The sequence below is a fragment of the Callospermophilus lateralis genome, unplaced genomic scaffold (genome assembly GCF_048772815.1).
Source record: "Callospermophilus lateralis isolate mCalLat2 unplaced genomic scaffold, mCalLat2.hap1 Scaffold_1096, whole genome shotgun sequence".
NCBI lineage: Eukaryota > Metazoa > Chordata > Mammalia > Rodentia > Sciuridae > Callospermophilus > Callospermophilus lateralis.
This window is the reverse complement of record NW_027511202.1, coordinates 137,741-162,044: the sequence shown is the minus strand read 5'-3', so window position 1 is coordinate 162,044 and position 24,304 is coordinate 137,741. Positions and strand designations below refer to the sequence as shown.

At 52.4% G+C, this 24,304-nt stretch overlaps 3 pseudogenes; 2 read left to right on the top strand and 1 right to left on the bottom strand.

The window, feature by feature from the left end:
* Positions 1-7,007: 7,007 nt before the first annotated feature.
* Positions 7,008-8,282, top strand: LOC143388235 (ubiquitin-like protein ISG15 pseudogene; annotated as a pseudogene).
* A 1,998-nt stretch (positions 8,283-10,280) lies between these two features.
* Positions 10,281-13,516, top strand: LOC143388244 (agrin-like; annotated as a pseudogene).
* Positions 13,517-19,896: 6,380 nt separating this feature from the next.
* LOC143388236 (serine/threonine-protein kinase ULK1 pseudogene) lies at positions 19,897-23,124 on the bottom strand (annotated as a pseudogene).
* Positions 23,125-24,304: the final 1,180 nt, after the last annotated feature.

Sequence of the window (24,304 nt, the reverse complement as noted above, 5' to 3'; positions counted from 1 at the left end):
GCTCCCTGCCTCCTGTGCCTTCCAGTTTCCACCCACCCAGCCACACACATCCCACCCAGGCTGGGGACCTAGGAGTGGGTGGGCAGGCCAGAACCCCAAATCCCACCAGCAGCAATGCAGGGTCCCTCACCAAACACCTGGAAGAGACCAATGCAAGTGTTACTTTGTTTATTTTTCTTAGTTGTAGATGAACACAATACCTTTTATTTTATTTATTTTTATGTGGTGCTGAGAATCAAACCTACTGCCTCATACATGCTAAGCAAGTGCTCTACCACTGAGCCCCAGATCCAGCCCCAGCCGGCAAATGTTACTTTGAAGTGTGGGTGTGCAGTAGCTGGTGAGATGGGCATTGTTAAAAACACGTGGATTAGCAGGGTTGAGGACAAAGAATCTCAAGTTCAAGGCCAGCCTGGGCAAATTAGCAAGATCCTGTCTCAAAATTAAAAAATGACAAGGGCTGGGGGTGTGGCTCAGTGAGTTCAGTTCATGGTATTGCAAATTAAAAAAAAAGAAAAAGGAAACAAAACAGAAACACGTGGATTCAAAGAGAAGCTGATTGCTGTGGCAATTTTCAGAGGAAAGCATCCCCACTTTTTCAGTTTGGATGCTGGAGTTACACATCTGCCCCTCCATACTCCCACCTGTAGGGCCCTCAGCCTCAGCCCTAGTCAGGGCGTGGGGGATGGCCATGTCCTTGTCCTGCCCTATCTGGACAGGGAGACCTGGTCTGCCTTCCCTGCCTCCTCACTCCCACCTGGCCTGGCCAACCACCCTGATGGGGCTCTTTCCTCCCCAACTGCCAGTCTCCACTTATGGAGAGGCAGGATCCTCCTTCCAACCTCCCTCTGGAGGGGAAGACAGCAAGGCGACCACCTGCCCTGCTCCCTCATGTATCACCCTGAACTGTGCTTCACAATGAAATTACTCATCCTCGGTCAGTGATAAATGAAATCAGTCTAGAGGCAACCACACTGAGTGGGGGTAGGGGCTCCCCATTCAGGGGCTCCAAACCTGGGTGAGGGAAACCCAGCCAGCTGTCTTTGTGTTAATGCACAGCCTGGCCAGGGCCAAGTCAGTGGACTGTGCATGCCTGGTATGCTCCCAGGGGTAAGGGATTCTGTGTGTGAGCTGGGGCTTGGAGGAAGCCATCTGAGGTAGAGGGTGTGGTGTGGTAGCCAGGGAAGTGGCTAGACAGGCCACAGGGGACAAGGAGTAGAGGGACCAGAAAAATGGGGAAGGGCAGACCCCTGCAGGAGCAGCCTTCTGAGAGCCCAGTCTGGGGCTGTGGGAAGCCTGGAGCCTCTAGACCTTCAGATATCAGGCAGATCTCAGCCCTGCCCTGAGCCCTGCCCACAGCCCAGCCAGAAGGACAGTGCCCTTGGTTGGCTGTTCTCTTCTGGTTTCAGTTAAAGAACCATCAGCCAAGAATGCCTGAGTGCCATCCACTGGGGCTCCTGTCCAGTTAGAGGAAGACAGGATTTCTGTGGGAGTCAGAATACCATGGTTTGGGTGTGTTCTGAAACTCAAGGAACAGGATGCTTTCTGACTGGAGGATCCAGGAAGCTTCCTGGTGGAAATGGCATTCAAAACTGGTATCAAGGATTCACAGGGTTAGAAAGAGGGACCCCAGGGCTACTCTGTGTCTCAGGCCCTGATGAGTGGTCTTCAGTGCCAGGTGCAGGGTGGGGGCTTCCTGTTCTGCCACAGCAGGTGGAAGAAAGGCTATGCCCTCAAAGTAGAAAGTAGCCGGACTTGGCTGCTGCAGGGGCTGCAGCCCCTCAGCCCTTGCCCACAGAGCCCCTTCAATCTCTCCCTGGGCAATGTTCAGGAAGTCCCAGACCTAACCAAAACACCATAGCAAAATTGGATTGGCAGGGCTATAGCTCAGTAGCAGAGCGCTTGCCTAGCATGTGTGAGCACTGGGCTTGATCCTTTGTACCACACAAAAATAAACAAATAAAATAAAGGCATTCTATCCATCTGTACTACCAAAAAAAAAGTGGGTTGGCAGCTGTTGGGGCTGAGGGTGTGTTCAGCAGGTTGCAGAGGGCATGGGGTCAGCCATGTTGTGCAGCCCAGGCACTATGAGAGGGCTAGCTCAGAGATGAGGTGTAGCAGGTATGAGGCCCTGGGTTTGATCCTCAGCACCACATAAAGATAAATAAACAAAATAAACATGGAGGGAGGGAGGGAGGGGAAGAGAGAGAGAGAGAGAGAGAGAGAGAGAGAGAGAGAGAGAGAGAGAGAATACCCTCACAGGTGTGCAAAGAAGCAGAAAACAGCCCAGCAGGGGAAGAGAAAACCAGTCAATTGAAGGTGACCCAGAAATGACAGAGATGACCTGGGAGGAGACAAGTACATTGGAACATTCACTACAACTCTGTCCAGACGTTAAGAAAACAGAAAGCAGATGGAATGTGGTAAGACTTTTTGAAGCAATGCTGCCTGAAGGATGGGACTGCCCAGCATGCAGGCCTGCAGGGGCCACCCCACTCCACTATGATACCTGCACCCCACGGACACTCAATAAATACTTAATTTTGTCTCCTTTATCCTCATTCCCATTTTACAGACTGAGGTTGGAAGAACTGACAGTCTCTCCAAGGCCACACAGCCAGGAAGTGGTGGGCAAACAGCCCTGGGCGCAATGCCTACCCTCTAGGTTCCACATCCTCACAGAGATGAAGCAGGGCTGCAGCCCAGGAGGCTCCTGGCGGAGCTTGGCAGGCAAGAGGCTGAGGTGAGTGTCAGGTCCCCATTCCTCCCTCACCCTAGCTTTGCCTTAGCCTGGCACTCCCCAGCTTAGCTGGGAGCCTTGCAGGAGGGTGCATGCTTCTGTGACATGTAACCACCTTGTCACCACCTGGGCTGTGGCCTTGAGTTCAGCCCCCAGCCCACACACCTCAGCTGTACTTGGAGGTGCAGACAAAAAGCCCAGGAGACCAGGCACAAAGCCCACAGAAGGCTCCCTGCTACCCCACCCAGACCCCAGCCAGCACCATCCCTTTCCTCAGGGTTTCCTCAAGCCCTGGCTGTCCTGCAGGTGATGGAGCTCTGATCTCAGGCACTGTGGCTCCCAGATGGGACTTCCTCTCCTCTCTGGTCAGGGACTAGGCAGTCTGTGGCCCTTGGAGAGCACACTGATAAGGACCCCACCCTCACTGGGCAAGTGCTTTGCTGGCGTGTGAGGTCTGGCTTCACTTACAGAGAGGATCTGAGGCTCAGAGCACAGCACTGCAGCTCCCATGCCTGTTGCAGCCTCCTGCTCCAGGGGTCACACTCCCAGAGGGGCTGGGTGGGGTAGTGCTGAGCCCCACCGGGAGTCTCCAAGAGAAGCAGCAGCTCAGGGCCAGCAGAGGAGGCAGGGGACCTCCGCCAGCTCCCACCAGGTCCTGGCAGCATGAGCGATGGCGGTCTGAGCGATAAGAAACTAATAATTCATGTTTCCAGCTCCAGAAGCTGGCGCCAAGGGAAGGCTGAGCCGCAGCCACCCCCACACTGGAGCAGCCACAACCCTTTATTGCACAAATTATTAACGACCAGAGAATGAATGGCTGTAATCAGATCAGGGCTGCCAGCCCTTTTCATTTCATTTATTTGTATAAATCCTAAAGTCAGGGTCTGCCCTGGGGCACAGAAAGCCAGCCTCCTGCTGGCCAGGTGCACACCCCAGACAGACCCAACCCTCCTCATACCCCACCCCTGACTCCAGGGGGTGATGAGGACAGAGGGCTCCAGAGGGCTTGGGTGGGAGCCATGGGTTCATGGTCACCCATGGCAACTCAATTTGGCGGTGGGTCCCTGGGCCAGAGCCAGAGCTCTGCTGTGACTGTTCTGAGCCAGGGGCTCGCCCACGGCTGAGGGCCAGGCCTGAGACCAGGCACAAGATCTGCATCCTCAGCACAGATGGTCCAGGCTGGCCCTCTCCAAGACTCCTGCCACAGCCGTGGCCCTGCCCCGACGGAGTCCCTCTCTCTCCCTCTTACACAAACCGGTGTGCCTCTCAGGCAGGGCTCTCCTTTGCGGTCCTTTCCCTCTTGGGCCAGGCTGGAGTTGGGGACAAAGACTGTGAGGTTTCCTTACAGCACCTGGGAGTGAGCCTGCCAGCTCCTCTCACGAGCCCACTTTCAATCTCATTGACCTCTCGTTATACTACGGCACATAAATTCAGATTTGGAGATCTTATGTTCCATCATAAATTGGGCTGGCAGACTTCTGATCAACAAGAAAAAGCTGTCTCCTGTGAGGTGGGTGTTTTATTTACTCTCGGCCTCAGTGCTGCAGGTGGGGGCTGGGGTGGGAGTAGGGACTCTGCACTGTTCAGAAGGCTAGATGGTGCCCAGGGCCCTGAGTTCCTCCTGCCATCACAGGCTAGGTTCTAGGGAACTGGGCAGCCCCTGGACCTGGCCTGCAAATGCCCACACACCCCTGGAGTGAGCAGCCATAGATGAGCCCTGTCTGGGTTCCCAAGGCCCTGTGTTGACCGTTCATGCAGACGGGTGAAGTATGGCTGCAGATGTGTGCACCATTCCTTCCAGGTTGCTGTCATCAGGTCATGAGCCTCTGCATATGGGCTCTGCACAGGGCCTCAACACATCCCCACCTGGGGCCACACCTGGGTCATGGCCATCCAGCAGCAGAGTCCTGGTCCCATGGAACAGCATTCAGGGCTGCCCCACCTGCCCTCACACAGTGCAAGAGATGAGATGGTCCCAGGGGAGCCTGGCTAGTCAGGAATAGGAACTTACACATCCAGAGGGCCTCACAGGACATCCATGCACAAAGCCACCAGTGTACCTCAAACCTGCCCCCCAAGGACTGGGGCTGGGTGGCAATGGGAGCCCGGAGTCAGACTCGGTCTATACATCAGGAAGCCAGGACAGCGATCTCGTCCACCCAAGCTTCCTACCTCCAACACTCTCTGACATGACAAAGACACTAGTGTTGATGAAGGGGCTGCTGGCCCTCCAGGTGGGGCCTCACGTGTCCATTCCTTCTTCTTTTTTTTAATATTTATTTTTCAGTTTTCGGTGGACACAACATCTTTATTTTATTTTTATGTGGGGCTGAGGATCAAATCCAGCGCCCCGTGCATGCCAGGCAAGTGCGTTACTGCTTGAGCCACATCCCCAGCCCCCATGCCCTCTTCTTGATGCAGCTGGTTCAGAGGTGTGACCAGCACAGGGTGACAGTATTATAGCATGAAGAAACACTGAAGGGAGAGCCCCAGACAACTGGGCAGCCTTGGGCTGTGTGAGGGAGCATGCTCCATGTCAGGCACTCTGCATTGAACACCCACTAGTTGTCCCTGGGTCACACACCTGTGTGTGCACCACTGCTCCCTGTCACTCACCTGAGTGTATGCTGCTATTCTGTGTTCTGTTCCTGAACATTTACCACTGCTCCACCCCAATGCCGTGTGCATGCTGACACAGGCCACACCGGGGCAAGGACATGAGACATTGGGGGGCATCTGGTACACCGGCCTGCACCTGGGCTGCCATCAGTGTCAGGCTCTCAGCAGGTGGCCATTAGCTTTTTCTTGTATCCTTCTACCCAGGAGAAGGCCAATGCTGTTACCAGGCAACTCTGACTAGTTTTCTCTATTTTGAGCTTCCATATCTGCTTCTCCTAGGCCTGAATCCTGCCCTGTGGGGCCCCGGATAGCAAAAATTCCCCATGAACCCTCGCTGGTGTACAGAGAAGGCACTTCACAGGAGAAACATGGATAAACATCAGGAGATCTCAGGCAGCCAGCACTTGGGATGCAGGATCTCAGACCCCCTATATGGTGTGACCACTGACTATTCCTGGCTGTGTCCGTGGGCACTCTGCCTCAACCTTGTATCAGTGGCAGGGTCCTCAGAACAGCACCACACCCCATTTATGCACCCTTAGATCTAACCTTACCTTCCAGCTTGGGCAGTGCTTGCTGAAGACCAAGGATGTCTACCCAGGCTGCTTCAGCAGAAGACTTTCAGGTATCTCTCTCTGATGAAGAGGATACCTGTGGCAGTACCCTCTTTTTTCAGTAATGAGGATTGAACCCAGAGGTACTTTACCAATGAGCTACATCCCCAACCCTTTTAATTTTTTTATTTAGAGAGAGGGTCTTGTAAGTTGCTTACATTGCCGGCTATGTTGCTAAGGCTGGCCTGGAACTTGTGATCCTCCTGCCTCAGCCTCCCAGATCTGTAGTCCAACTCTTAATAAGCTTCTGGGGACAGGAAGGTATGTAGATATTCCAGGGCAGGTGGTAGCAGAGCGGAGCAGTCAGGCAATGGTGCTGCCCAGGGACAGGGTAGACATGTCAAGTTAGGAATGGCTCAGAGAGCCCAGAGCCCAGCCTGGTCTGCACCAGATCAGGGTATGAGCTGGATCCACACCCATGGCCACATTGGGATGCCCCATGGACAGTCCTTAAGACACTGGTACCTGCCATGTGCCAGGGTGTGTCAGGAAAGCCACTACCCTAGCACTGAGAATCCACCCTGCAGCCTGAACAGCTGAGGGGGCTCTCAGGTGAGTCAGAGAAGCAGCTGACCACCTGACCCCTTCTAGCCCTTTCCTTTTCCCTCCAGCACCATCCGTGATGATTCAACACATCCCACCCAAGGTTTTCTTTGTGAAGGAACTGCCCAGATGTCCTCTTGTTTCCACCTGGCAGTCTGGCAGAGACCCCACCTGAACCCACTCCCCTCCGCACTTTTGACCTCTGCCCCAAAGCTCTGCAGACAGCATAGCCTAGTGCCTCTATCAGGACTTCCTGGTGGGCTCTGGCCCAAGGGCTCACAGGACCTGTGAATTGTACACAGAGTGAACTCTAACCAGCACTGCTGGGCTGGACCAATGAAGGCCCAGATTCCCAGAGTAATGAACATGGGTCCCTGAGGCCTTCACACAGTATTTGTGCTGAGTGTCAGCTAAAGTGAATGGCAGGAGGACAGGGCAGGCACACATAAGCATACGATCACCCCTCACGCAGCACTGACACACATAAGCACATGGGGCCCCTCACTCCACCCCTGCTGACACACCCTTGGGACGTGGAGTGGGTGAGACTGCACGTAAGGCCTGTGTGCTACTTAGCTCTGGTGGTCCTGAGGGTGCACAACATTTCTACAATAATTTGAGCCATGAAGGAGACCTTACTATGACTTTTGTGCATCTTGTAGGCAGACTGAGTGCTGGACATTTACGAGCTTCTGAATGCACACCCTGGTGGAGCCTTGGGAGGCAGGGACTGGGTCCTGGCCTTCAGGTCCCGTTGAGAGCCAGGCCCTCCAGAGTATCTCCCTGTCATTCTGTCTTGTTTCTTCACTCATGCTGGGGCATGCACTGGGAAAAGGAAACCGAAACTGAAGGCTAGCAGCCACTGGTGAGGGCTGTGGGAGGCACCGCCCTCTGACGTGTGTAGCTTAGACTCATAAATGGACTGTGGAGCAGCTAGAGGGGAGAGGAAGCCAAATCCTGAGCACTTGAGGTGGACCAAGCACTGGAGACCAGGGCCATGGTGAGGCAGATGGCACAGTGGGGCAGCTGGGCTACTCCAGCCCACTTTCCTCCCTGCCCTTGCTGGGGTCTCCCAGCAGCAGAGCACCCACTGCCAAGCCCTGAGCTTGGCCAGGTTCCCAAGTGTGAGGAGAGGGGATGGGCCCACAGGGGGACACGGAGGGTGGTGGGAGGAACGTGGAGGCTGTGGGAGACTGGCCTTCCTGTGCCGAGTGGGTGGAGGAGGCAGCCAGCAGAGAACAGCACCCAGGACCTGTGGCCAGTGTGGGAGCCCAACCTTGGTGATGCCCCCAGGGCTAGAACCTGGAGGTGAAGATGCTGGGGGGTGGGGAGCACCATGTGTCCCTGAGTGAGTCCACGATGCTGTTGGAACTGAAGCAGCAGATTTTCAGAAGACTGGAGTGCCTGCCTTCCAGCAGCACCTGGCCCTGCCCAGTGGCCCAGTGCTGCAGGACAGAGTCCCTCTCATCAGCCAGGGCTTGGCCTCTGGCAGCACAGTCCTGCTGATGGTGCAGAACTGTGACAGCCCCCTGAGCATCCTGGTGAGGAACGACAAGGGCCGCATCAGACCCTACAGCATCAGGCTGACGCAGAAGGTGGCGGAGCTCAAGCAGCAGTTTGGCCAGCAGGAGCACACCCAGGGAGATCTCTTCTGGCTGAGCTTTGAGGGGAGGCCCATGGAAGAGTCGCAGCTGCTGGGGGAGTATGGACTCACCCCTCAGAGCACTGTGTTTCTGAACCTGCACCTGCGCGGGGGCGAGGCCTAGAAGAAGAGAGGAGCCCCAACCAGGATCAAGTGCTAGGAATAAAGATGATGTATAGGATAAACTGCCTTCTGTCTGTCTGCCTGATCTCCCCCTCTCTGCTGATGAATTAGGAGGGACGAGGTTTGAGAGAGAACCAGGCCTGGGTGACAGGCCTGGGCTAGAAGTCAAGGGACTAGGTGTCACAGAGCCTAGTGGTCTCCACTGTGACTCTTCTCCCAGAAATTGAAGGGAGACATACTTCCATGCCTCCTGGGGTCAAGGGGTCATATCTAAAGAATGATAAAGAGACACATTTGCTGGGGCTGCCTGGCCAGGCTGAGCCACAGACTCACAATGGCTCCACTTTCACATTTGGGTGGGCAGAATTAGGGAGGAACAGGTCAGGCCAGGTCAGGTTCCACAGACCACAGTGTGTGGCTCCATGGGATCAGCCCCTCCCAAAGCCCTGGAAGCAGTGAGGGTGGGTCCTTAGACCTGTGGTTGGGAGGGCAAGGGAGCCTCTTGCACAACACTGGGGGCTGCAACCTGCCCACCTGTTTTGTCCTGCCTGTAGTGAGGTGGGGATAGATGAAGGGGGCATGTGTATCCTCCAGAGCTATGCCTAATGAAGAGGCCAAGTGCAGCAGGCCGGGATTTGGTGGTTTACCCTGTCCACCAGGAGAGCATGTCCCAGACCTTCCCGGATGGGCCAATTCACTCCCTTCTTCTGGAAATGCTTCTTTCAGTCTTTTTCTCCTGTTCCAACTTACCCAGTGAGTTCCACAGGAGCCAGGCCGGGCACCTAGGATCCGGGTACGGGGGAAGAATGTGCACCTCTCTAGTCCCTGGACCACTACCTTGGGGGCACTTGGACCTTAACTTTCAAATGCCTCAGGATGATTTGGCTGGAGGCCCAGAAGACCACTTTTGGGTGCGTGGGATGCAGATCTAAGACCGCCCAGGTTCCCCTTTTGCCATGCTGCAACAAAGCAAGTGTAAGTACAGATCCTTGGAGTCACTTTCTCCCGGAATCCCCCACCAGGGCCAAAGTGGGCTGGGGTCCTCCTCTGGGGAGTGTCTACCCCCACCACTCAATGCCTCTGGCTCAGAAACCTGTGCCTCGCACACTGCAGATCCAGTTCTGAGAGGACAGAACGGTGTCCTTTCCCTCCATCTTCAGCTAGGCTGGGCTCTATCTTGGACTCTCTGAGCCTCACCTATCCAGGATAAGCTGGAGAGAGTGGCCTGGAGCGGTGAGGCGGTGTGTCTGGCGCCCAGACGAGACCACCAGCCGATGGACAGCCCGGGCGGGAGGTGGGAGGGTCTGTGCGCCGCTTCCGTCAGTCACCGCCCGCACTGGTCTGCCGTTGCGGGGCACGGCCTGCTGGGGACGCCCCGCGCCCTAGTGAGCAACAGTCTGGACCCCGAAAGCTCTGTCGCGGACCCCAGCTAGAGGGACCACTCCCCCGCCGGGGGAGGGGCAGGCCAGTGGGCCGAGGGGCCGCGGGTCCGGACTCCAGCAGCCTCTCTTTCAGCCCAGTTGTCTCCGCGAACCCCTTGGAAGTCCAGTCACGTCGCCTCTAGATTTTGCATTAACCCGACTTCAGCCGCATTTCCTGGGGGGGATGCCCGCGCAGGCGGGGGAGGGGCGTCCGCAGGGGTGAAGCACAGCAGAAAGTCCTGGGCCCGCCCCGCCCCGCCCCGGGCCTGCCTGTGTCCCCGGACGGTCTCACCGCCACCCGGCGCGACTTAGCGCCCCCACCCCCTGCCTCCGCCCGGCGCCGCAGTCCCGGTGCTTTGTTCGCGGCTGGCACGGGTCGCAGGGCACCGGGCGGGCGGGGCGGCCCCCGTGGGGGAGGGGCAGGGCTGCTTGGCCCCGCTCCCGCCCCGCCCCCGCGCCGCCCGCGCTCCAGCCGCCTGGGGGGGGGGGTGGCTGCGTCCTGTCCTGTCCAGTCTGGTCCCCGGCGCAGCCCAGCCTGCGCGCTCTCCCTGCCGCCTTCCGCTGTCCTCGGCTGCGCCATGGCCAGCCTGCGGCCGTCCGGCCCGTCTCCGATGCGGCCACTGCTGCTGCTCTTGGTGGTGGCCGCGCACACCCTGCCCATCGCCGGCGGGACGTGCCCGGAGCGCGCGCTGGAGCGGCGCAAGGAGGAGGCGAACGTGGTGCTCACCGGCACGGTGGAGGAGATCCTCAACGTGGACCCGGTGAAGCACACGTACTCTTGCAAGGTGGGCCCCGCCGGGACCCCAGCCCCGGGAGGCCCGGGCCGGGGCCTCTTCCCCGCGATGCCGCCCCAAGGCCCTCCCTTCGCTTGCTGGCCGCGCTGCTGGGACCCCTATCCCAGGCCATGGGAATGATCCCGGACGCTCCGCAGCCCCCGCTCGCGCTCCCTTGGCCACCGCCAAGCCTCCGGGTGGGGCGCCTGGTCCAGGAAAACTCTGGAGCGACAGGGAAAGTTCCTGCGGTGTTGCTGCTGTACCGCCGGTGGTGCCCAGGCCGGGCAACCGGGTGTTGGCTTCCCCTCCGCCCAAAGCCCTTTCCCTTATCGAAAACAAGTGCACCTCCCCCCAGGGAGTATGGGGGCTGCCGCGCCCCCTCCCCACCAGCCGAAGAAAAGGGGTAGGGTCAGGGAGGTGACACTCTTTGCCTGGGGTGTGGACGGGAGCTCTAACTGTGATCAGTGCTGTTTCCCCCTTCTCAGAGGCTGATATACCAGTGCTAAAGGGGGTGCCGGGAGAAAGAGGTGCACAGCCTAATTTCCTAACGTAGGGAGACTGCTGAGGGGTGCTGCGGCCATGGTTGTGGGGGGCTGGAGCAGGGAGTGGGTGGGGCAGCTGCTGAACCTCGCGTGCCTGGGCCCAGTGGGGAAAGGGGAGCAGGGGCAGGTGCTCTATCCCGCTCCTGGGAATACTGGAGCTCCCCTGGCCATAGGGAGGGGAATCTTGTCCCACTTCTCCTTCAGCTGGATCTGGGAGCTCCTGGAGTAGGTATGGTGGGTTTCCTCCACAATCTTCCAGGGAGGGCCCTGGGGACCCAAGGTTGGTTCTCCCTCTGGCCCCCCAGACTACCTCACTGGAACAGAAATGGATCATTCTTGTTCCATGGAGATGGGGAGGGTTGCGGCCGGTTTCAGAGTGGTCTGTGCGGGCTACAGCGCGGGGGGGGGGGGGTCCCCCCCCACCGAACCCCGAAACCCTCCCCTCACCGCTGGGCACCTTGCCAACCCCCTGCAGGATTTTCCCGACTTCCTCCCTTGCTCCTGGGTGTGGCTGGGTGGGGGGAGGCCATGAAACCAGCAGGCCCTCTCCTGCCTGGGTTCTCTCATGCTGGAGCCTACAGATGTGTGGAGGTTAGATGAGGCTGAACCAGCTGATGGAGGGGTCCCTGCAGACTCTGCAGTCCTGAGCTGGCAGGTGGAAAGGCGTCCCATTGTTTTTCACTCCCATTCCAAGAGCCCTGGCCCCCAACAGCTCTTGAAGAAGGGGCCTCTTCCCAGAACTCCATTCGCAGGGAGTAAAAGGATCTGTGGACCTGTTATGTGGGCTACCTTGGGTGGGGGGGCTGTAGCTGTCCCTCCTGCAATAGTGTCAGAGTAGATGCCCTCAGGGTCCCAGGAGGAGAGGTGTAGGGTGGGGCTGCCTAAAGCTGCCTGAACTTGACTTTGTGGCTCATGGCTACCTTGGCTGCCCTGACGCTGGAACTGGAGGAGGGGGCCTTCATTTCCTGGAAGGAAGGTGTCAGCCCACCCACAGGGGTGTAAAGATCCTGGCTGGCCGCTTGCCCCAAAACCCGGCTCCATCCCTGTGTCCCAGTCTTGGCTTTGCCCAGAGTGTGAGCAAGTGGTGGTAGGCAGGTTGGGGGAGAAAAGGAAGGGTGGAGGAGGCAGGCACTCCAGACCAGGTGGGCCCCTCCCCAAATCCAGCTTGAGCTGAGGTGGACATTTTGGAGTTGGGGTGCTGATCTTGGTTAGACCTGGAATAGGAGCTAATTCCTGGGGTGGGCCTGTGTTCATGAGACATCTTATCACATGAAGAGGTTCCATGTCCTCACATGACATAGGGGGGCAGCACCACCCCAGCACTGTGTATGTTTCCCTGCAGCCTCTGCCCAGGGCAGTCCAGAGATCTCTGCCTGGGCCTGGTGTCTACTGTGGCATTCCACCTGAGCAGCTGAGGTCAGAGCCACAAGGGCCCAGGCCATTATCTGGTATCCTTCCCCCAGGAGGAAGAGGACCATTAACACCTGCCCCTGTGTCTACCCAGGTTCGAGTCTGGCGGTACTTGAAGGGCAAAGATGTGGTGTCCCAGGAGAGCCTTCTGGATGGTGGCAACAAGGTAGTCATTGGTGGCTTTGGAGACCCCCTCATCTGTGACAACCAGGTGTCTACCGGGGACACCAGGATCTTCTTTGTGAACCCAGCACCCCCCTACCTGTGACCAGCGCATAAGAATGAGCTGATGCTCAACTCTAGCCTCATGCGGATCACCCTTCGCAACCTGGAGGAGGTGGAGTTTTGTGTAGAAGGTGCGTGGGGGGCTCCGTGTAGGGATCCAGTGGGGTGGGCAGCGGGCTGGCAGGTATGTGTGAAAGGTGGGCTTGGAGGTGAGTGGCAGAGCGTTGGGCCCATGGAGAGTGAAGAGGGGTTTACTTGAAGCTGGAACACATACTGTCTTGCTGCTGGTGCTGCTGGTGCTGCTGGTGCACCTGAGTGGGTCTATCTTGTCTTTGGCTTCCCCAGGTTTCTGGGGCAGTTCTAGGATGGGTGGGGAATGCCCTGGATTCTGTGGGGTGATCTACCTTACACAGGCAAAGGAGGGCAGGATGGAAACAGCTCTTGGCTTTTTCCAGACCCACCCCATTCCCCTAATCCCCACCCAGAGAAGAGCCCCCACTTCCGTCCCCCCCACCCCCCACTGGAAGTGGAAAAGTCTGCTTTGAAGCCAGCCTCCCTCCCTCTCCTGGGCTGCCCCCGTGGGTGCTAGAGGGAGTCTGTTCTGTTGGGGCCTGCCTGCACCTTCACAGCACCCCTGTGGGTGGGAAACTTCGCAGGGGGCTGCATTCAAGGTTAGAGGCCACCTTCTCAGCCCCGGACAGCCATGCAGGTCAGAGGCCAACTTCCCAGCCCCGGAGGCTGAGGTGGATAGACTGGAGGTCAAAATGGGGCTGTTCCCACACTGAAGGTTGCTCCTGCCAGCTCCCTGCCTCTCCCCACCTGGCTGTTCTGCTCCTCTCAGAAGGGCTGATCCCCCAAACCTAGATGATCAAAGCCTACCCCCATCATGGCAGGAGGTGGAGAAAAGAGAAGAGTTGCCCCCCAAACCACCAAATAAGTTATTAGTTTATTATAAAAGTGGAAAGGTACAATGGAATTTTAGATAGTCACAAAAGAGAAAAACATCCAAACATATTCTAATAAAATTTCACAACTGCAAGAATTAAAAGAATAATTCAGAAATTTCAAGACAAGAAAATTACCTACAAAGAATAAAATTCACATCAATAGCTGATTCTCATTTAAAACACAGGAAGCTAAAAATTGGTAAAAAATCATTAGCAAAAAGGACATAAACCCAAGCATGACATTAACTTCTCTGGATGAGACAAAGCTAAGCCTAATTTTCAAGATATCAAACAATAGGTACCATGTATTTGCTCCATCTGAGGGAATGTGTATATAGGAACTCTAGCCCTTAAAAAATAATGTATCCTAAAGGTAGAATCATACCAATGGAATTTTAGATAGTTGCAAAAGAGAAATACATACAAGCTTATTTTAATAAAACAGAACATCTTCCATATATATATATATATATATATATATATATATATATATATATATATATATATATAAAAAATGTGACTCAGCCTTTAAGAAGTATGATATTATGCCATTTGCTGTTAAATGATGGAGCTGGAGATTATCATGCTAAGTGAAATAAGCTAATCACCCCTAACCAAAAGCCCAATGTTTTCTCAGATATGTGGCTGCTAATACACAATGGGGTTCCTTAGATTAGTTAGAGGGGAGTGAAGGAGGGTAGGGTAGGAAGGATCATAGAATGAAACATTCATTATAACCCTATGTGCATATATAATTATATGACTGGTGTGATTCTACATCATGTACAACCAGGACAACGAGAAATTTTACTCCATTATACATGATATAGCAAAGTGTATTCTAAACAAACAAAAAAAGTGCATTATACTGTCATGTATAACTAATTAAAACAAATTTTAAAAAATTTAAAAGCAAACAAATCAGAAATGAAACTTCAAATAGTGGAATAAGAATTGGAAAGCAAACAAGAGTGATAAATTTTTCAATATAATCAAAATACAAGTGGGTAATCAGAGTATGACTAGGATGTGGGATTTAAACACAAAATAAGTATTATTAAACTAGGAAGTACAGAGTGTAGGAGAACCCTAAAATATCACTAAACCAAAAGTACTAAAGGAAGGAAAAAATGAAGAGTTTGAGGAGGCAGATAGAGATAGAACATAAATGCTGGTTTGGGATGGTGTAGTGTGGGGCAGTGTGGAAAAGAAACCAGCTCTACTGGTGTATCTGTTTTGGAGAAAGAGAAATTACTGGGGAAATAGTACATCATGGTCAAGAGAATGGCTCCATCATTTAAAAATAATTAAAATATATCTATGTTATCGAATTCAGGAATAAAACTTAACTATAAATAATGTAAGAGTATTGTGATAATCCTAAACACACAGGTAATGAATAATTGCTTGACTAAGCAAGTAGACATAGGAAAGAGGGACAAGAAGAAAAATGTGAATATTAGTTGGTTAATTGATGTAATGGGAGGGATCATGAGTCTAATTTATCTTGGTAATGTGAGAGTCTAGACCGTGGTGCATGCTGATGCAAAACATTTATTAGTTGAGTGAACAAATGATAAGTGTGGGATATATCTTCTTGGGCAGATTAGTGATATTATAAGCTAACAGCATTTTAAATTAAAAAAAAATACTAACTAAAACCTATGATTACTCAATGGAAGACACTTCTATTGGGCACCCTTTCCTTGAGTCTTCATGCTCAGAATTAAACATCTATGGAATTGATACAAAAATGCATTGGAATAGCAATTTTACATTCCCATGCTGGATAGAGTTGCAATACTTCATTTTTTTACATCCCGATGCTGGTATACTACACCCATCCAATTTTCAAAACAGGCAAGAGAGAAAAGGCTCTCAGACTTATATAGATTAGAATGCAAGTCTGAGCAGAGATTCTTTTCTAGTTGGGTGCCCTTGCCCAAGTCAGTTAACCTCTTGGAGCCTCAATTTAATAATGATCATCCTAACAATGATAAGGTGATAATTAAGAAAATATATTCATCATTTTTGGGCACTTTATGCTAAGCACTTCATAAATGACATTGCATGAAATTTGCTAAAAGTCTGTAAAATGGGTATACTAGTAATACTTTAATGTTGACCTCACATTCTGAAATAATTGCAGGCAACTGAATGAAGAGAACTTAGGGAAATCTACAATTGGAACTGAAGTTCCCTTTACTTTCTTCACTGCATAATTCATCCTTCAGCTGAGTTTCCCATCATATACATCACTTATAGAGCCAACGGATCTCAGGTGGATACTCTCCAGTTATGACTCAGTCCTGAATCTCTAACCAATTACTTTCTACCTTCATTCTGTCTTTTTCTTAACTCACCTGGAATACATTTTTCTGTTTTATTTTCACTTTCCAACTTGGTTTGCCCTATGACTTCTGTGTCCTCTTGGCCTCCTTGCCACAACATTCTATTCCTTTTAAACCTAAAATTAAAAACTTATTTATTTTTACAGAAAAGCATGACACAGTCAAGGGAAAAGGTTCCTGTTAGAATTTGTGCATTTCAAATATATTATTGTGTTTCTTATCACTATTTTTTCTTTGTAATTATATTTTTAAAAAATAGATTTTAGTTTTTGAAATGGTTTTAAATTCACAGAAAAAAATGAGCAGAGATTACAAAGATGGCACACCTTCCCCCTGTATTCCTCATGCTTAGCCTCCCCAATTAGAAACATGCCCCATTAGAATGGTGTATTTGTTATAATCACTGAATCCATATTAACACACAGTGATCACCCAAAGTTCATGGTTTACCTTAGCTTTTTCTCTTGCTCTGGTATGTGCTTTGGGTCTGGCCAAATGTGCATGACCTACACCACCACTGCAGTATTATGTAGAGAAGAATCCCTGCCCTAAAAATCCCTCTGTGCTGGTCTATTCATGTAATGCCATTTAAAAATGATTGCATACTATTCCATTAATGGAACAATTAAAATTTATTTTATCTATCTCATGTTAGAATCTATTTAGAAACTGTTTCCAATGTTTGTTCTTACTGTTGGTGCTGCTCCATTGTGACTAAAGCTTTGTGTCTGTTGAGAGTTAAAAGCCTTAGGATAAATCACTGAGATGATCGAAACTTGGATACATTACTAAAAATATTGAGATGATTAGATTTTATGTTTACACTTTCTCATATCCTAAGACTATACTAAATGTTTTTTTTTTTTTAAAGAGAGAGTGAGAGAGGGAGGGAGGGAGAGAGAGAGAGAATTTTTAATATTTATTTTTTAGTTATCAGCGGTATTGTACGTGGTGCTGAGGATCGAACCTGGGCCGCACGCATGCCAGGCGAGCGCGCTGCTGCTTGAGCCACATCCCCAGCCCCTATACTAAATGTTTTAAATAAATCTTTGCCAACTTCGTAGATGAAAAAAGAATTACATTGTGCAATTTGCATTTTTTGATTAAGACTGAACATTTTAATATTTTTTATCCATTTATTTTTTATTTATTTATTTTTTTTTTTTTTTTGTGTGTGTGTGATTTCTATTGGTATCACTAAATCCTTTCTTCATTAGAGCGTTATTTTTATATGGACTTGAAGAAGATCTTCAAAAATTAAGGATATTGGTCTTTCATGAGTCATAACTTAAAAATAATTTTCCACCTTGTTATCTACCTTTCTTTTTTCAGTTTTATTTGAAGATTACTTTGGATTTATAGAACGTGGAAAAACAATCTAGAAAACTCCTGTCTACTCTATATCCAGCTTCTCATTGTGTTAACATCTTATATAACCCACAAAACAATGATGAAAACTAAAATATTAAATTTGTTGGAATTCTATTAAATAAATAGCAGTGCTTGGATTTTATTCATTTTTCACAAATGTCTTTTTTTGTTTTAATACCAAATCCAGTTCAGGATAACACATGGCACTTAAACCTCATGTCTCCTTGGTCTATTAAAATCTGTGTGGTTCTCAGTCACTCTCTCTCACAAAGGTGACTTCTGACACCTTTAAGATCATGCCTTTAACTTTTAAATGTTAGTTTTAGAGATATTTGCATCTTATGCATTTTTATGTTAAACACATTAATAATCTCCTTTATGGTTTCTGCCTTTGGTATCAGATATGCAACTCTTAAAAAGTATTGTCTTGCCAAAGATCACACAAATATTTAATATTATGGTAGGTGTGCAGTTTCATTTATTTATATTGAATTTTAATTTCTCTGGAATTTATTTTGGAATAAGCCATGAAGTAGAAATGTAAGTTACTCTTTTGTTCCCAGGAGATCAAACATTTGTTCCATTTTTTTGAATAACCTGCCTTATAAAAGAACTTTCACATGCCTTTGTGATTCTTATTCTTTTTAACCACCAATCCTATTCTGTTTTATTTATAAAACATGTTTATAATATGTTTTATTTGTAAATGTTTTATATTTACAATATGTTTTATTTATAAAATGTATTTAGAGTAACATGTTTTAATATTGCTTTTTTTTTTTTTTTTTTTGTAATTCCAAAGTTTACTTCCCTCGAGGCACAGGACACAGGTGAGGGGAGGACTCACACATTCACCCTAACAAGACACAGGCCTGAGCACCACCTCGTGGAGGGCGGCATCCAGTCACAGCACACACAGCCACAGCCATGGGCACCAGGAGGGGCCAGCAGGCAGGGCGTGGCACCACTGGGTTCCGGTTGGCATAAAGCAATAAATACTAACAGGAGACATGCAGAATGGAAGCCAGGGCAACGAGGGAGACAGGGGTGGGGATTTTCTCATACGTCCAAGCACAGTGGCGACATTTCAAGTATTGCAAGGAAAACCACATGTTTCTGTGTATGTGGCACATGACCTCTGAACCTATATTGTGGGCACCACTGACCCACATCTGCCTCCGTGGATGCTCAGGGATACATTCAAGTAAGGCTGGCAAAGCTGAGCCAAGCCAGGGTGGGAAGACTAGGGAGGTCCAGGTAGGGCACCCTGAGGACACCCCACCCTGGGCCCTGGGAGACAGGGCTCAGCCCAGCCCAGAAGATGCCAGGCAAGAAGCCTTGACATCAGGACCGGCTGTGAAGACCCAGGGAGGTTCTGCATATGTTACTTTTCCTGTTGCACAAAATGTCCACCCTCCCCTGCCCACAATGTTCAGGTGGGGATGGAGGCTGGGCACTGCCTATCATGTGGCCACAGGGCAGGACGGTGGGGAGCAGCCAGCCAGAAACACCCACATTGCAGTGGGTGCCTGGCAAGAGAGCCATGCCATACCCTGGCACCTGTCAGGCTCCTCCTGCTCCCCCACAACGTGGCACCTACAGCAAAGCTCAGCCCACACACCTAGAGCAATTCCTCAAACACCTAAAATTCTCGCCTTTGAACAATGAAAAAGAAAGAACTGCAGAAAAATAAGACACATTTTAGGAGTAAAGTGTGAAAGAGGACATCTGTTCTGTGTTTGGGAAACTCAGTGCTTCACACTGTCCCTAAGAGCCTTTCAGCCCACGGACAGAGTCTCCTACAGGGCAGTGGTTCCTCTTCCTCCCAGGACCACACCAAGGGCTGGGGAGGCCGTGCACACACACGCTGGCGGGTCTCCTCGTGTGTATACACCTATGTGCGTATCCAGAGCTCCAGGGTGTCCATGCGTGTCCACACATGTTCACATGCTCCCCACAGAGCAGGAGAGGGTTCTCGCAGTCTGCACCGTCTACACAGCTCTCCAGGCAGTCAGCATAAAGTGCACAGGTGGCCACAGAACTGGGTGGGTGGTTTCAGAGGGACAGTTCCTATAGAGAAGGGCAGAGAACCAAGAATGCACCCTTGTTCCTGGGCAAGCGACTGGGCAGTGAGCCCTGAGGAAGAGCTTGCTTTGGCATGGACACAGCAATGCTGTCTCAGGGCCGCACCTGTCCTCATGGCTGCCCCGGCTTTGGAGGGTGGCAGGTACCACAAACACCACCTGCTACCACTGGGAGCCTGTGCCTGCCATGGGAGGCAGCCACAGGGGACCCATTTGGAAATCCTGCAGAGGGAGGGAACTGTCCCTGGCACCCTGAAATCCACCTCTGGCAAAGACCAGCAGCCTCTGAAGCAGGAGACACACCACATGGTGGGGCTTGAACAACATGGCTCCACTTAATGGCCCTCCCAGGGGCCTGCGGCGCAGACTCAGCACCATCAATCAGCCTTGGCTGGCAGGCCTGTCCTGACAGTCTGGCCAGCACGTGGACCCACCCCACAGGGTTCACAGAGAGGGTCCAGCCCCTCCAGCACAGCACACCAGGCAGTGGGTCAGGCCCAGATGCCAGTTAACAAGGCCGAGAGCCTTCTCTCAATGCCCAGCTTGCACTTGGCCACACTCTCAATGTCTGCCTGGTCCCTGAGTATGCACTGCAGTCCCTCCAGCAGCAGCAACGCCTTGTGGTAGCAAGGTACATAGCCCTCCTGGTGCTGGAAGAACTCATCCAGAGCGGCCAACTGCACCATCTGCACAGCGTGACTGAGGATGAGTCTCTCAGCGGTGACACCATGGATGCCATCCAGAAGCCGCTGCTTTTCCAGGAAGAAGTGCTGCAGCCGCAGGCTCAGGCCCTGACAGGACACCACCACCACGCTGGCCTTGTACAGCTCCTTGAGCCTGCGGACCACCTGCTTCACGGTAGATGAGAAGCAGAGCTTGCCGGCCCAGATCTGGTCAATGGCGGTCTGCAGGCCCGAGGACAGGAGCTCAGCCAGGTTCAAGTACAGCACCAGCTGCTCTGCGAAGCCCCACTCACGGCTCAGTAGGCTGATCTGGTCGGCCACCATGCTCTCCTGAAGCTGGCACTCAGGGCCCTCGGCCCCCTAGCTGGCACTGCCCTTGAGGGCAGTGATCTCCAGGACAAGCTGGAGGAAGGCAAGTGTGAAGCACAGGCTGTGCAGGATCTCCATGTGCTCCTGCTCCATGAACATCTCCTCTGCGAGATCAGGGGCCTCAAAGGTCACAGCCCCATCCAGGTTGACAGAGAGTGGGTCAGCAAAGCTGCAGCAGTGGCCTGGGGCAGGGAGCTCAGGGACAGGCTCATGAAGGCCCCGGGCAGCAGTTGACGGGCAGAGGAGCCAGCAGAGCCCACTGAGAACATTCTTGTGCGGGGTCCTTGGGGCGGTGTGGTCCCACTCAGGGGAGAATCCACAGTGAAGACCACTGGGGAGGGGCTGCTGGCTCCCCTACCCCGGGCTCCTGGGTGCAGCTTCCCTTCGAAGCCAGCAGAGGGTGCAATCTCCATGGGCTTCTCCTGCAGGCTGTCTGTGCTGACAGAGTGGGAGGCCTGGGTCCCAAATGGCAGCCTTGAGCAGCAGGTCGGTGAGGCGGCTGGTGCTGAAGGACTGGCCAAGGGGCCCCTGTTGTCCTCGGCAGGCCGCAGGCCAGAGCCCAGCTGCTGCCCCGGAAAGGGCCCCACCTCTGAGAGATAGGACAGCGTCTGATTCCATGTGTGTGTGTCGGGGGGTCATCAACACATTCTGCCGGGCCAGGAGAGCCAGCAGGTTCCTGAGAGCTGGGGGCCTTAGGAAAGTCTTAGGAGGGCAGGGCCTTGGTGGGAGAGCCCAGGATGGGAGGCAGGGAGTTGTGCTGCATGAAGTCAGGCAGCTTGGGCGAGCCATGCAGGGACCGGCAGGGCTGTGGCAAATGAACTGGCTGGGGAGGGCTGGCTTGTGGTGGGCTGAAAGATGCTCCCAGGAGGTTCGTAGGGGCCTTGGGGAGCTTGGGCCGAACAACGTGCAAGTCGGACAGGTTGGGGGCGGCGCTGTGCAGGTGGCAGCCAAGACCTGGGGCCCAAGGGGAGTGTTTGGGCATGGAGGAGCCTGGACGCAGGGACCTTCCAGGCCGCATCTCGGCTCCCTGTGGGGAGAGTGTCCTGCTCCAGCCCCACCTCTCAGGAATGGCTCCAACTTGAGGAGATGGCATGTAGGGCCAGCCTCCACCCAGGGACAGCTTCCTGGCCAGGACAGCTCCGTCAGGGTGGGATGGAGGAGATGGGCTAGCTCCGGCAAAACCCAGGGGGCTGGTGCTGCCCAACCTGCGGATGGCAGAAGACCAGGGCGTCTGGGGTAGAGTTGGAGAGTGCAGATTCTGCTCAATGCACTGGTAGTTGTGCACCTGGGTGGGGACCGGGATGGGCACCGAGGCTCCACACCGACTGCTAGAGAATGGGCCAGCCAGGCCAGAGGGGCTGGGGGAGCTGCTGCAGGTGGGAGAGGGAGAGGGAGATGGGGTCCGGCCGTGGCTCTCCAGGCCGGCAGAGGCCACCAGGGAACTCCCGCTACACAGCAGACTATCCGGTGGTGGCTTAGCACAGGCCACCTCAGCCACCAGGTCCCCTGGAAACTGGGCTGGGACCATGATGAAGTTGTCTGTGTCACAAGAGTCCTTGCTGCTGCCAGCAGAGTCCCAGGAGCCTTGCAGGAAGCCGGCCTTGTCCGCTGGGGAGGCGAGCGTCTTCTGCATGTGGGGCATCTCCCCTAGGGACGGCGGGAGACAAGATGAGAAGTGGAGCTACTCCTGGAGCTGCTGCCAGACCCTGAGGGCACAGGCACCGGTGGGGACTTAATGGAGGCACTGGCGTCCAAGAAAGGGTGACGAAAAAATTCCTCGAAGTCCATGCGGTCTTTGTGGTTGCTCTGCAGCAGAGCCAGGAGCAGCTGCCTTAGGGGTGCCGACATCTCCGGGGGGATGACAGGCACAAGAGTCTTGTTCTTCTCCTAGAACAGGCGCAGATCCTGAGGGCTGCTGGCCTGGAACGGGGCCTTGCCAGTCAGGCACTGGTACACGAAGGTGCCGCTGCTCCACAGGTCTGCCTTCCCATCGTAGTGCTGGGACATGATGACTTCAGGGGCCATGTACATGGGAGAGCCCCAGAGCGTGGCTGCCATCATGTTGCTCTGGAGGTACCGGGCAAACCCAAAGTCAGGGATCTTGACGCGGATGTGATTGGGATTCGCACGTTGCCCCCCAGGGTTGGACAGCAGGATGTTCTGGGGCTTGAGGTTAAGGTGGATGATGCCCTTGCTGTGCAGCAGCCACATGGCACCTGCAATCTGCTGCAGGAAGAGCCTGATGGTGTCTTCGCTCAAGGTCCCCATGGTGTGCAGGTAGTCAGCCAGGTCCTCACCATTACAGTACTCCATGAACAGGTAGACGGAATTGGCCATCTCCTGGAAGTTATACAAGGCCACAATGTTCTCATGCTTCAGTACCTTGAGTATTTTTATTTCCTTCCCCTGCAGTGTCTGGGACTTGGCCAGATTCTTCTTGTTATTACACTTGACTGCGACCTTCAGGTTGTGCTTGAAGACCACCGCGAAGGCGCTGTGGCCGATCAGGTCCTTGCGGGAGAACTCGAACCTGCCCATGATCTCCCTGCCGCCGCGGGTTCCGGGGAGCGGGCCCCCGGGGCCGGGGCGCTCGGGCTCAGGCAGAGGCGCGGGCTGCGGCCTGAACTCGTGCGCTGGGCTGGGGGCGCGGGCCCGGCGCTGGTGCATCGCCGGGATGCGCGCCCCATCGGGCAGGCAGGGCTGAGTCCCAGCGGGGACTATTACCGGTGCTGCGTGCTCCCTCGGCATCCGCTGTGGCGCCCTCGTGATGCTGGCAATCTAAACCCACTCGGACTCAGACGCGGGTCTGGCTCAGACTCGCGCCTCCACCGCTCTCTGGCGTAGACTAATATTGCTATTTTCAACTTAAAAATCTGCGACCTATTTCGCATTCTCTTCTAGGTAGATGTCAGAATTATTTTGTCAAATTCCAGTATTTCTGTTGATTTTGTAAATTGTATAGCTTTATAGAGGAAATGACATTTATTCTACACTGTGAAACTAGTTTGCAGTTATGTGCAAAACTTTCTAATTGTTCAAATGTGGACTTTCTTCTTTTTAAAAGTTTTCATCTTAGTGGTAACCTTGAGACAATTGACATTCATGACTATTACCAATGTCAAACATGAATTCAGAATCACTGATAATATAACCCACTTCAAACTGCCAATTTAATTAAAAATCAAAAAATAAATATGTACCTTCATAATTTTTCATAGACATTGAACCAAGTATTCTAACATAGCCCACAGAAAATCATAGATGTTCTAACACAATGAATAACATTTTCAAAGTAAATCAAACTTCAGGCCATTACAAATTGTCTTGATAGAATAGAATAAACAGATTACTGACTAAAATGGATAATATTACCTCATTATAGGTTGAAAGTAGCCCAGTGTTTAAACCTTTGGAAGAAAGGAGTGATTGTTACAGTTCTTTCTGTTAGCCATCCCAATTTTGCTTATTCACAAACCTAAATAGGACCAATATGGTGACATGTGTCTAGTTTCAGTGATTCAGAAGGGTGAGGCAGAAATATTTTAAGTTCAGAGCCAGCCTCAGCTACTCAGTGAGAAACTTAGTGAGACCCTGTGTCAATATAAAACAGGGCTGTGCTGAATATGGTGACACATTACTTTAATCCCAGCAACTTCAGAGGCTGAGGCAGGAGCCTCATGAGTTCAAAGCCAGCCTCAGCAAAATTGTAGCCTTAAGCAACTCAGGTAGGCCCTTTCTCTAAATAAAAGACATAATACAGCTGAGGATGTGGCTCAGTGGTCAACTACCCCTGAATTCAATTGGAAGTATAAAAAATAAAGTAAAAAAAATGGGGCTAGAGGTTTAA